This window comes from Haemorhous mexicanus, chromosome 25 (genome assembly GCF_027477595.1).
Source record: "Haemorhous mexicanus isolate bHaeMex1 chromosome 25, bHaeMex1.pri, whole genome shotgun sequence".
Lineage (NCBI taxonomy): Eukaryota > Metazoa > Chordata > Aves > Passeriformes > Fringillidae > Haemorhous > Haemorhous mexicanus.
The window spans coordinates 3224977-3235860 of record NC_082365.1 but is presented as its reverse complement, the minus strand read 5'-3'; the positions used below and the strand labels follow the sequence as shown (position 1 = coordinate 3235860).

The 10884-nt window shown below is 56.3% G+C and overlaps 1 long non-coding RNA gene across 1 annotated transcript; it reads right to left on the bottom strand.

The window, feature by feature from the left end:
- Positions 1-633: 633 nt before the first annotated feature.
- On the bottom strand, positions 634-3359 carry LOC132338424 (uncharacterized). Its single transcript, XR_009489446.1, has 2 exons — positions 3068-3359; positions 634-952 (listed from the first exon to the last, which is right to left on the bottom strand). It is a non-coding gene; the product is annotated as an uncharacterized LOC132338424 (long non-coding RNA).
- Positions 3360-10884: the final 7525 nt, after the last annotated feature.

Sequence of the window (10884 nt, the reverse complement as noted above, 5' to 3'; positions counted from 1 at the left end):
CAGATTTCTTCTGTTTCTTTCTGTTTCTTCTACACATTTTATGGCAAAGGGAAACCCCCGGGGAGCTGGATGAGAAAAACCCCAGAATTCCTTAAAACCCCCAAAGCGTGTGGCACTAATCGGGTCTCTCTGTGTGCCCCCAGCCCCGTGGGGACCCTGGCATGTCCCGGTGCCCACCCTGGCTGTGCAGCTCCTGCTGGGAGCCGTGGGCAGCCAGGCCGAGGGAATATTGATTGGTTTTACAGCAGAACCTGACAGAGCCTATTCCGGGCGTGTAATGAAGACTGATGATCCCATCCTCTCGCCCTGGTGCTGTGGGGAAAAGGGAAATTATTCTCTGCATCCTGGAGGGAGACTCCACAGCCAGCCAGCCCTTGCCTCCTCTCATTCCCGCTGGTTTTCCCTTCCTCCCGTGCTCATGGATCCTCCCAGAGCTCCCTTCTCCCATCCCAGCACACGGATCTGCTGCTGGCCCACACCATGGCGGTGAAGATTTCACCATCAGGATCAGCTGGGGGAGGATTGGTTGTGGATGGAATTTCTTTTCCCGGCATGGAGAGATCTCCCACTCCAGAGCCAGCCATAAAAATGAGTTGAAATGGGTCAGGGTTTAAAAGAAAAATAAGCAACCTCGCCTGTTATCAGGTTTTTATTTCTCTTGTGGCTTTCACCCTTTAGGGTTGGTGTTTTCAGGCTTTTCTCAGCAAAAACGCTGAAGTGTTCTTAGGTCAGGGCTGAGAATCCTCCAGGATCACAAGGCTGGGGGGGAAAAGGGGAAAAGCCCCAGTGCTGGAATGCACGAGGTGTGAAACGCCGAGGGATTTCAAAGGACCCATCCCTTCTTCACCTCCGGGAATCTGAGGGCTCTCCCTGCTCCCTCAGACCCAAATGTCTTCACATTCCAGGGGTCCTCTGCATTCCAGGGATCTTCCAGCTGCCCTCGAGCTCCATCCTGGGAAAACACCCAGAAAAATTTATTTTAAAATCGTGTTTTGGCACCTGGAACCTGCTTTGATCGCTTTGGGGTGGGATCTCTGCTGTTCCCATCAATACCCCGAGCTCCATCCAGCCCATTTCTTGGAAGGGGACAAATCAATTCTTGTCGAAGCGAGGGGGAAATCCTCCTGCAGCATTTCCTGAGCCCACTCGGATATTCATGGCACAGCAATTGCTCCTTTTCCTCAGCTCGGGGAACGAATTTCATCAGTAATTCAACACCGCCGTGAGAGGGGAGCCGGGCAAGGCTCTGGGGAGGCGTGGAAATCACAGAGCTCCGGAATTCGGAATTAAACCCTCCAAAAATAAAACACCTCAGCCACCTGCCTGCCCATCACGGGACTCAGAACCACAACAAGGAACCTTCGGCTGGGCTGGGGGATATTTTTGGCGTGGGGTGATTTGGGGGAAGAGCTTTGGGAGCAATCCCCGGGCTGCCAGGAGCGCATCCCGGCGTTCCGCAGCTGCCTTTTCCCGCTGCTCGCGGCCGAGTTGGGCTGAAAACATCTGGCGAAGTTGAGCGCCAGGGGCGAGGGGAAGTCGCTGCTCGTGGCAGGCCGGGCTGACAGCTCCTGTGAGATCAACGCCGCCAGCGTCATTGCCGGCTGAAAGCTCCCTCACAAAGGCAAGGGATGGAAGCAAATCTTACATGACACGTTTATTTTTGTCGTCTATTTATTAGCTCAGAGCAAAAGTCCTGCTGCGCTGCATTATGGGGGATTATGCAAATGAGGGACATCAAGACAATTTAAAAAAAAAAAAAAAAAAAAAAAAGGCCCAAGTGAGCACAATGTCAGAGCGGAGCAGATGCTGGAGAGGGCTCAGCCCTCCCTGCCTGCTCCTGGCCCTCCTGCTCCGGCAATCCGACATTGTCACCCCATCCCAGCGCTCCTGGCTCCTTGGACAACCCCAGCAGCTCATTAGGCCCGGCGGTTAATGAGCTGCCCAGCGCATCAGGGGATTCATCCATTATCCCACCCTTATTTCAGGGGAGGAGGCGCAGGATGGACCCTGCTCCATCCTCGCCCCATCCCGCCTCTCTCCACAACCCTGCAGCCGAAACGAACCGCGGAAATTCGGATTTTTGGAGTTATTTAGAGGGTCCTTGCCCACCTCCAGGGACCTGCCGTGTGCCCAGGGCAGAGCAGCCCCGCAGCCGCTGGCATTGCCCGGGGTGAGGATCAGGCTCCCGAGCCCGGCTCAATCCCCACCGACCCCCCGATGTTCCTCTGCCAGCCGGGATTTGGGAGAGCTGAGGTGCAGGGACAGCAACGAGCCGCGGAAAGGAGAAAAAAACAAACCAAAACAAAACAAAGTCCCAAATCCGACTTGTCTTTGCTTTGCCAAGCCCCGGAGGAGTCGGGATGGGTTCGGGATTTAATCCTGTCTGAACCCCGCTGGTTGGAGGCTGAGGTGACCCAGGGACAGCTCCTGGAAGTGGGAAAACGCCGTTTTCCCCCCAAAAGCCCCTGGAAGAGCTCGGGCAGCCGGGGGAAGCCGCGGGGGAAGCCGCTTCCACCCTCACCCCGCTAATTGCACTCATTAGGGCAGCAATGCAGCCTCCGAGCCCGAGCTAGCCCAGCTATTTTTAATTCCCCTGCCTGCTCAAGGCGCGCACCGGGGAGCTCGGGTGGGCTTTTTTCCCTTGGAAAAGGGAATTTCTCCTCCCAGGTCAGAGGCTCTTTTGTGTCTGCTCGGCTGCGAGACGGGGTCTGAGACAAAGCAGGAAGGGGGAAAGCGGGAGAAAAGCGAGCAGGGAGAGCCTGGAAAAGCCGGGAAGAGCCGCGGAGAGGCGGCATCGGTGCCCGGGGCGGGGGGCAGAGGGGGCCGTGCCCTGGGTACCGCATCCGCCGTGCGGGGAATGGGAAAACTGCCGGGGATGCGCGGCTCGGGCGGCCAGAGATGGAGAGCCGGGAGATAATTTATGCACCAGCTCGGCTCGGGGTTGCGGGCGGCCCGGCCCCAGCCGGGTGGGAGGGAGGGAGGCCTCTCCCCATCGCCCCTTCACCCGCCCCCTCCCGCCCCGCAGCCACACACAGCCTCACAATCCCCTTTACAATTAGGAAGGCACCTATTCAGCACCGCTCGGGCAGCGCCGGGGCTTTTGTTCCTTCTCTTCTCCGCCGGCCGAGCCCTCCCCGGTGTCTCCTGTGAGCTCCGAGCAGCGCCCGGCACCTCCTGAAGTTGCTTTGCAGGATCCCCCCACCCCCACAAAAAAAAAAAAAAAAAGAATCGCTGGAGTCCCGCGGGTGAAGCTGCGGGACGAGAGAGGAGAGGGAAAGAAAAGCAGGAAAAAAACAAAAAAAGGAGGAGGAAAGGAAAAAAAAAAAAGTAAGACGGCGTTTTTCTCTCGCTTTCTTTGTCTGGAGCGTTGCCTGCAGGAGTTGCGTGCGTGAGGGCGAGCGGGGGCACCGGGGGAACGCTCGGCCCGCGGTGGGATGGGCGCTGAGCATCGCCCCGCTCCCCGCTGCCCCAGCTGGGCAGCATCCCCGGGAATGCCAGCCCCGAGCATCCCAAAAAAATGTGGGAATGTGCGCGTTTAATTCCCGTGGAGGTGTTGTGGCTGTGGCTTGCTGTGGTTCTGTTCTTGTGGAGGGAGCTGGTGAGCTTGGGGGAAAAAAAAAAAAAAAGAAACTGGCTTTGTTTTGGGTGAAAATAATCCTGAACTGGCCAAAATTCGTCTCTGTATGAATATTTGGGAGGTGTGTGGGTATATTCGTGTTGAATTCCCTTTATTTATGTTGACAGAGAATTACATGCAACACATGCTAGCGTAGTTATCAGTTAATTACACGTGAGCTCGTTAACCCTTGCATTCCAGGCCTGGAATGGGGGTTCCGGACCAATTTAAGTTTTTTATCTCGCCCAGGCCAAGCGGGACCGGGCTGTGCGTGCGTGTGCCAGCACTTGGGCATTGTTTGCGGTGGGAATAAACCCCGCGGAGGGCGCGGGAGGTGCGGGTCGGTTTCCGAAGGGCACGGGGCAGGTCTGGCGCTGCCCGTGCCCGCCTGGATCCCCCTGGATGCTGGAAGGATGCGGGAGGAAGCGGCAGGGCTGGAACAGCATCCAGCCGCTCCTTCCTCCTCCGGCTGCAAACTTGCAGCTCCGAGCTGGGAGAGGAGGAAGAGGGAGAGAGAGGAAGGCTCTGCGAGTCCTCTCCGATGAGGTAATCCCAAAGAAAGATAAGGGAAGCGGTGCGTGTATCAACCTGAGCGGTGATGTCAGCCGGGGAAAAGCAGATTAAGGGCTCGGGGAGGGGGGAATTGCCGCGGTTTTGGCGTCACCTGGTTAATTCAGGTGTGTGGTGGTACCGAACCGAGGGTCCTCAGGGGGTTTGGGCAGCGCGGGTGGCTCGTGCGGGGATTTGGGGGCAGCTCCGGGGTCTCTGGGGCTCTCACGTGTCTGGGCTGCTCAGGAAAATTGAGGATTTTTCGCTGCCAGAAGGGAAAATTCCCTCTGAGGAGAGGGGAGGGCGAGCCCAGCCCTGGGCCCTTCTCCGAGGAGGGGGCGGGGAGTGCTCAGAGGGGCTGAAAAAAATGTCCCCTGCCGGTGTCTGTGTGTCCCCAGGGAGCGGTGGCAGAGCTGCGGCAGGGCTGGGCTGGCCCCTGGCAGGGACAGCAGCTCAGGGACACGTTTGGGACACGTTTGGGTGTCCCCTGCAGGTGCGGCTGTCCTGGGAGGGGACAGTGGCACTCGGGGCCCTGCCCAGGTGGGGGGAGCAGGGCTGGGGACAGCTCGGGGTGGCAAAGGGACAGTGGGTGCAGGTGAGTTCCTGCAGGGGATGGGAGGTGCCAGGCTGTGCCATGGGGCACAGAACGGGAGCGGGCCCTGGGGACAGGGGACAACTGGGGAAAATGGGGAATAGCAGGGAGAAATGGGGAATAACGGGGGAAAATGGGGAATAACAGGGGATAACAGGAAAAATGGGGAATAATTGGGAAAAAATGGGGAATAACAGGGGAAAAATGGGGAATAACGGGAAAAATGGGGAATAACAGGGGATAACAGGTGAGAACAGGGAAAAATGGATAAAAACAGGGGAAAAATGGGGAATAACAGGGGATAACAGGTGAGAACAGAAAAATGGGGACAAACAGGGGATAACAGGAAAAAGTGGGGAATAATTGGGAAAAAATGGGGAATAACAGGGGGAAAATGGGGAATAACAGGAGATAACAGGTGAGAACAGGGAAAAATGGGGGAAAAATGGGGAATAACAGGAAAAAGTGGGGAATAATTGGGGAAAAATGGGGAATAACAGGGGGAAAATGGGGAATAGCAGGGGGAAAATGAGGAATAACGGGATAACAGGTGAGAACAGGGAAAAATGGGGAAAAACAGGGGATAACAGGAGAAAGTGGGGAATAATTGGGAAAAAATGGGGAATAACAGGGGGAAAATGGGGGAAAACAGGGGATAACAGGAAAAAGTGGGGAATAATTGGGAAAAAATGGGGATTAGCAGGGGGAAAATGGGGAATAACAGGAGATAACAGGTGAGAACAGGGAAAAATGGGGGAAAAATGGGGAATAACAGGAAAAAGTGGGGAATAATTGGGGAAAAATGGGGAATAACAGGGGGAAAATGGGGAATAGCAGGGGGAAAATGAGGAATAACGGGATAACAGGTGAGAACAGGGAAAAATGGGGAAAAACAGGGGATAACAGGAGAAAGTGGGGAATAATTGGGAAAAAATGGGGAATAACAGGGGGGAAAATGGGGAATAATGGAGAAAATGGGGAATAACAGGAAAAATGGGGAATAAGAGGGAATTACAGGGAAAAGTGGGGAATAACTGGGAAAAATGAGGAATAGCAGGGGATAACGGGATAACAGGGCAAAATGGGGAATAACAGGGAATTACTGGGAAAAATGGGGAACAACAGGGAATAAGAGGGGAAAACGGGGAATAATGGGGAATAACAGGGAAATAACAGGGAAAAACAGGGAATAACAGGGAATGATAGGGAAAAATGGGGAACAACAGGGAACAACAGGGAGTTACAGGGGAACAACAGGGAACAACAAGAAAAAACGGGGGGAAATGGGGAACAACAGGGGATAATAGAGGACATCAAGGAAAAACAGGGAATGACAGGGAATTACAGGAAACAAGAGGGAATAACAAGGAATGACTGGGAATTACAGGAAACAAGAGGGAATGACAGGGAATGACAAGAAACCACAGGGAGTAACAGGGAATTGCAGGAAGCAGCAGGGAGTGACAGGGCTGGCAGAGGCCAGAGCACAAATATCCCACACCTGCCTCTCCTCGGACTCTCAGAGTGCCCCCAGCACCCAGCGGGCTCTAGGGTGGCCCTGCTCCCTCTCCAGGGGTTAATCCATGTGTTAATCCCAGCCCCACATTCCCTACGGCCGCCCCCTGCCTGCTGTCCCTGTGATGGTCCAGGAGCTGGGCTCAGCCCCAGCGTGGCTCTCGGGTCCTTCCGTGGGCTCAGCAGGACCCTGGAACCCCAAACCCAGAGCAAACGCGGCCCCTCAGTGCCCAGGCAGGGACCCCAAACCCTGGGAGGGCAGCAGAAGCTGCGTGAGGCTTGGGCACCCTCTGCCCCTTCAGCTGCAGGAGAAATGTTCTGCAGCCTCCTTTCCCCAGGGGACATGTTCCTACAAAGCCAAAAAGTCCGAGAATTGTGGCTTGGAGAATGAGGTAAGGGCTGGGGAATGTCATTGTCAGGATGACAAACAATCTCCAAATCCCCAAAAACTGCCCCCAGGTCTGTGCTGGAGGACTCAGCCCTGATGGGTGGTGTGGCAGAAGGGTGGATCTCTTTCCTTGCCAAGTTTGTGCCCAGAGTGGTGGCCCTGGAGTCACTGGAGCCACCAAGATGGGCTTGAGCCCACAGAGGCTCTTCCCAGGGGGCTGGAGTGGCCCCTGTGGAGCTGATGGTGCCACCCTGCCTTCACTTTCACCCCTGGACAAAGCCCCGGGGGCTCCATCCTCCCCTGGCCCTGCTAATTCCTGTTCCCTCTGCTCTGCTCGCTCCTGAGCACTGAACCCTCAGCCCACGTCCCCCAGCCCTGAGCTCCGAGGGGAGCAGGGACCTCCTCAGCAGGGTCCAGCCCCTGCACTGCCCAGGGTGGCTCAGCTGCAGCTCCACATCCCTGAGGGAGCCAGAGCACCCACCCCTGGACCCTGATGGAGCCAGAGCATCCACCCCTGATCCCTGAGGGAGCCAGAGCATCCACCCTGATCCCTGAGGGAGGCAGGGCATCCACCCCTGGACCCTGAGGGAGCCAGAGCATCCACCCCTGATCCCTGAGGGAGCCAAACCATCCACCCCTGATCCCTGATGGAGCCAGACCATCCACCCTGATCCCTGAGGGAGCCAGAGCATCCACCCCTGGACCCTGAAGGAGGCAGAGCATCCACCCCTGATCCCTGATGGAGTCAGAGCATCCACCCCTGATCCCTGAGGGAGCCAGAGCATCCACCCCTGATCCCTGATGGAGCCAAACCATCCACCCCTGATCCCTGATGGGGGCAGAGCATCCAGCCTGATCCAGATCCAGACCACTGACCTCTCATCCCTGATGGAACCAGACAATCCCCAACCCCTGATGGAGCCAGACCATTGATCCCCCCATCCCTGCCTGATCCAGACCATCAATCCCCCATCCCTGCCTGATCCAGACCATCAATCCCCCATCCCTGAGTGATGCCCAGCTTTGATCCCCCATCCCTGCCTGATCCAGACAACTGAACCCAATCCAGATGCAGACCCAGACCATCAATCCCCCATCCCTGCCTGATCCAGACCATCCATCCCCCATCCCTGAGTGATCCCCACCTTTAATCCCCCATCTCTTGCTGATCCAGACCATTGATCCTGATCCAGATCCAGACCATCAATCCCCCATCCCTGAATGATCCAGACCACTAAACCTGATCCTGATCCAGACCATCAATCCTCCATCCCTTGGTGATCCAGACCACTAAACCTGATCCTGATCCAGACCCAGACCATCAATCCCCATCCCTGCCCCATCCAGACCATCAATCCCCCATCCCTGCCTGATCCAGACCATCAATCCCCCATCCCTGAGTGATCCCCACCACCCCTGACCCCCCATCCCTGCCCGACCCAGCCCACCCCAGCCCTGGGGCTGCCCTGGCAAATCCAGAGGAATCCCCCCTGGCTCCTGCAGCATCTCCTGCATTCAGCCCAGCCTGAATTCCAGCTGGGACAGCAGGAGCTGGAATATCTGTGAGCAGAATTGTGCTCAAAGGCCCAGGAGGATCTTGTTAGCCGGGGCCTCACCTGATTCCTGAGCTGCTGCTGCCCTCTCCTAACGGGCTCCTTGGAAAAATTGATGGCAGGAATGGAGTGAGCAGGAGCAGATCTGGGTGATTCCCTCTCCCATCCTTCCACCTGGAAATAAATCCAGAGGGATCAGTGCTCGGCAGTGAGGCCGAGCAGAGGGATTTGGGATTTGGGATTTGGGATTTGGGATTTGGGATTTGGGATTTGGGGTGGGACCTGGCGCTCTCAAGTCATGATTTCGGGATCCTGAGGCCTCTCCAAGGGTCACTTCCCTGCTCAGGATGGATTTGTTGGTTTGCAGAGCACTGAGGGGTCAAAGAGAAATGAATTTATCCTGAGTTTTCTCGGCAAGCTGAGAACAAAATCATTTAGGGTTGGAGGATATTTTTTTTCTTGGTACAAAGAAAAACCTTTTCAGCTAAAATAAGGAAGGAGGGCTGGAAGTGGTGGGAAGGAGAGGTTGCAGCTCCCTCAGGCTGGTTTTGTGCCTGAAGCTGGGTGGGACAAACAAACTGGAGATGCAAAATATAAAATATTCCTCCTTGTCCTGGGGGAACATTTCTGCAAGCTCAGGCACCGAGGAAAAGCCACTCCTGTGGGACTGCCCGGGGTGGGGACAGCGCTGTCCCCTCAGCACCTCCCCAGCCCCGCTCTCCAGACAGAATTCCTGATGTGGGGAAAGCCTGGAATTCCCACTGGAAAAGGAAAACCTCTCCTGGGCTGCCAGGGAGCAAAGTCTGTGCTCCTGGAGAGGGGTGGGCAGGAGCATCCCGAGGGGAATAAAGTGCAGGAGTAGGCAGGGATGGAAAATTGTGTGCTCTGCAGGGAGCCTGGGGCTGTGTGTGTGTGCACCTGCAAAATCAGGAGAGCTTTGGCCCTTCCCAAAGTGGATTTTCCGTGGGGAAGGGACCTGTGGTGCTGCTCTGGCTGAAAATTGGGAATCTGGGGCACTTTTCCCTGGAATGCCCTCACAAAGGTGCTGGAGATGCTTTGGTCTCACCCTGGGCTCTGCTCTGGGGGGATCTGGGGGGTTCCTCAGCTTCCCCCTTTTTATTCCTGGAAGATTTATCAGGAATTCTGCAAATATTTGGGTTCTGTTCAAGCAGCTCTCAGTAGAAAATCGAGTGGTGATGAGAAAGCTGATTAAAATCCATAAATGACCCCGGAATCACCCCGTCCATGGGATGTACAAGTGACAGACACCCAGTGCACCTTCAGCTGCACCACAAATAATTCCAGAGCTCTCTTTTCCCTGGGAGATGTTCCCACGAAACCAAAAAGTCTGGGTGTAAGGAGGGAAAGGCTGGGAAAGGACATTGTAACGATGACAAATATTCTCTAAATCCCCCATTTGGAAATGGGATTAGGAGGTCTAATCTGCCTGGGCTGGAGCCACTCAGAAATGGATCCCTGCCCAAACTCTGGCTTGAGCTGCTCCCCAAAATCTGAGGGTTAAACTTGAAAAATCCACCAGGAATTGGGGCCTGATGGGCCGGGAGCCAGCCTGGGGCTGGGGAGGGGGAGCTGCAGCTGATCCCCCAAAACTGAGGCTGCTTCCACCTCCTTGGGATGCAACTGGTGAGGATCTCAGCGGGGAACGAGGTGTTCCAGGCTCTGCTCCGGAGCGTCCATCCATCTGTCTGTCCATCTGTCCATCCCTCCTGTCCATCCCAGCTCTTGGGGGGTGGGGGTTTATTTGTGTCCACCTCTCATTTGGGTTTGTCCATCTCATGTGTCCTGGGCTCTCCCCACGCCTGGGAGCTGGGAAAAGCAGGAATGAGCCTCGGGAATGGTGCTGGGCTCTCTGCAGGATCCTCCTGAGCTCCCATTTTGGGTGGTTTGATTTGGGCACTGCCATGTGGGCACCCCAAGGCCCTCCCTGCTCCAGAGGGGATCCCCGCTGGAGCCTCTCTGGGTGCCACAGGAGCACCCAGGGATTGCTGCAAATCAACTGGAATAGAGCTCCAAAGGCACTCGAGGGCTTTTGGGGAGCTGGGAATGTTTCTGGGCAGCTTGTCAAGAGTGTCCCAAATATCCCCCGGGACTGGAAAAACCGGGATAAGCCCCCAGTGCCTCTGGATCCCCGGGGAGCGAGGCAGGGACCTGCTGAAGGCAGCAAAGCACTTTGGAAACATCGATCGGAGCGCTGGGAGCCTCCAAGGCGCGTTTGGTGCCTCCACCCGGGGTTTCCAGGCGCGTCCCGCCGGGAATGCGCTGCCAGGCTTTGTGCTGCTCAAGCGTTGGCATTTTTGGGGCAGCCTGGCCGCCTTGAGGGCTGTGGGGGTTTTGTGAGAGTCCCCAAGCTCCCCCCGCGTCGTCCCCACCTCCCAACCTGCCCAAACCTCCCCCAAAGCAGCGCCTGGGACGAGGAGCACGGGGGAGGCTTTGAGCGTATCCAAGATACAGCGGATTTGGGCACCCTGTCAAATGTTCTCATTGTCTGACCCTTGTCCAGACGCCAGTAAAACCCTTTGGGAAATTCCCCTCCGCCCAGCGCACCGGCTTTAATTACAGGAGAGGAATGCGAGGCGCACAGAGCGCGGCTCCTCCCGCCCCTGCGCTTGGCTGAGCGCGGCGCGGGTCCCCCAAAGTTTGGGATCTGCGA